General features: G+C 42.4%; 1 protein-coding gene across 1 annotated transcript in view; it reads right to left on the minus strand.

Annotated features, from left to right (window-relative positions):
* Positions 1–354: 354 nt before the first annotated feature.
* The window catches only part of LEO1 (LEO1 component of Paf1/RNA polymerase II complex), a 50,145-nt gene continuing 47,938 nt past the window's right edge, over positions 355–2,561 (minus strand). Inside the window, exons 12-13 of the transcript XR_001888017.1 lie at positions 1,449–1,543; positions 355–411 (exon numbers count right to left, since the gene is read on the minus strand). The gene's annotated coding sequence lies outside the window, so the exon portion shown is untranslated. The remainder of the gene's footprint in view (positions 412–1,448; positions 1,544–2,561) is intronic.

Below are 2,561 nucleotides of genomic sequence, written 5' to 3' on the forward strand. Positions count from 1 at the left end.
GACCCCCGGGTTCACGCCTTTATACTGCCTCAGCCTCCCGGGTAGCAGGGACTACAGGTGCCGCCACCTCGCCCGGCTAGTTTTTTTTTTTTTTGTGGTTTTTAGTAGAGACGGGGTTTCACCATGTTAGGCAGGATGGTCTCGATCTCCTGACCTCGTGATCCGCCCGTCTCGGCCTCCCAAAGTGCTGGGATTACAGGCTTGAGCCACCACGCCTGGCTACACATTTTTTTAATATCTTGAAAATTTTAATCAGTCCTCTTACTTGGGTTCTATACTGAGAAACTTGGGTAATTTAACAAAATACAATTCATTTCCTAAATCAGAGTTGATACTGGGAATTTCTTCTTCTATTATGGTTTCAGAAATTGGCTCTTCCTCCTGCTGGTCCTGAGGTACTCCATGTTCATCCTAAGAAAGGAATCATAATGTGAGAGCTTGAAGACATTAGAAATGTACTAGCTTTACTCGTCCTGCACTAGGCAGATGCAGGTTTGACAGGAAGTAATGTTTTGTTTGTTTGTTTTATTTTTTTTTATAGAGTCTTCACTCCGTCACCTAGGCTGGAGTGCAGTGGCGTGATCTCAGCTCACTGCACCCTCCACCTCCCCAGTTCAAACGATTCTCCTGCCTCAGCCTCCTGAGTAGCTGGAATTACAGGCCTGCACCACCATGCCTGGCTAATTTTGTATTTTAGTGGAGACAGGGTTTCACCATGTTGGTCAGGCTGGTCTCAAACTCCTGACCTCAGGTGATCTGCCCGCCTTGGCCTCCCAAAGTGCTGGGATTATAGGCGTGAGCTAGCGCGCCTGGCTGGGAAGAAAATTTACACTCCACTTTAGGGACAAAACAGTCAGCAATTCTTCCAAGCTTCTCCCTAAAACCTCACCTCATGCCTACAAAAAGCAAAACAGGCTGGGCATGGTGGCTCATGCCTGTAATCTTTGAAACTTCGTCTCAAAAAAAAAAAAAGCAAGACAAAACAGAAAAAGAACACGGGAAAACAGGATCCGTTAGCCAACATTAGTAGAAAAAAGTATCTATTTTATTGACGTATTTTGCATAACATATTCAGCAACAGAAGTATGAAATTATTCACCCCATCAATACTAGACAACTATTAAAATCAGAGAATATCAGCATCGCTCATGCTTCTTGTCATAGGCTTGAATAAGAAAACCTTTAAATCAAAGGTTTTATATTATATTTTATATTGTTTTATATTAGTCTAGCCCCTAAAGTTTGGCATCAGCCTTATTCTGAGCAGTTCCTTCTGTGCCTTCTTATATCCAGAAATTCCCAATATAGCTAAGAAAGTCACCTATTCATCAGATGTTTGGCTGTCCACGTCCTCTCTCAACATGAGAGAGACAGACCCATCAGCCTCTGAAGCTTTCTTTTTTTAGCTTTGAATGATGGGATTGGTTGATATTGGTGATTGTACTTACAACCAGCTGTCCTGGAGTAGGTGGTTGATTGCCCTCATCACTCTCAGAAGAAATGTCGTCTATATCTCCAAACAGATCCATGGTCCCACTAGGATCTTTGGTGTTGGGGGAAATGCACAGTATTAATTTTTCCAACTAAAGTTCTTTACACAGTTCTTGGTCCACCACTTCAACATAGTCCCAAACTTCATAAAACAAATCTCCATTAAACCAACCTCAAACTGGCTCCCTAAGCCAGGTTCTCAGAAGCTTAACTAACTAGAGTGTCTTTGAAGAAAGGAGGAGGCAGAGTTGGTGGGTGAAAGGTAAGCCATTCCTGAATTCCTAATCCTCAGAATCAGCATGATAATAGTAAATGCTTGTTGTTATTAAGTGCTGAGTTTGAGAGTGATTTGTTTTCGGGTTTTTTTTTTTTTTTTTTTTTTTTTTGAGACAGAGTCTCACTCTCTCAAGCAAGCTAGAGTGCAATGATGCGACCTCGGCTCACTGCAACCTCCGCCTCCCGAGTTCAAGCGATTCTTCTGTCTCAGCCTCCCAAGTAGCTGGGACTACAGGCACACACCACCATGCCTGGCTAACTTTTGTATTTTTAGTAGAGACAGGGTTTCACCATGTTGGTCGGGCTGATCTCAAACTACTGACTTCAAGTGATCCACCCGCCATGGCCTCCCAAAGTGCTGGGATTACAGGTTTGAGCCACTGCACCCGACCAGTTCTTTAGAGAAGTTTTACTAGTGTTTACCCTTTAAAAAGCTTAAGGTTCTATAAAAATGTTGTGAACCTTTCCTAAATTCCTGGCTTTTAAAAGTGATGCATCCGTAAGAGAGCCTAAGTACATAAAAGAAACTTGTGATTCATACAGCCAACAGACACATGAAAAAATGCTCATCATCACTGGCCATCAGAGAAATGCAAATCAAAACCACAATGAGATACCATCTCACACCAGTTAGACTGGCAATCATTAAAAAGTCAGGAAACAACAGGTGCTGGAGAGGATGTGGAGAAATAGGAACACTTTTACACTGTTGGTGGGATTGTAAACTAGTTCAACCATTATGGAAAACAGTATGGCAATTCCTCAAGGATCTAGAACTAGATGTACCATATGAC

This window comes from Rhinopithecus bieti, unplaced genomic scaffold (genome assembly GCF_001698545.2).
Source record: "Rhinopithecus bieti isolate Rb0 unplaced genomic scaffold, ASM169854v2 scaffold_14454, whole genome shotgun sequence".
Classification (NCBI taxonomy): Eukaryota; Metazoa; Chordata; class Mammalia; order Primates; family Cercopithecidae; genus Rhinopithecus; species Rhinopithecus bieti.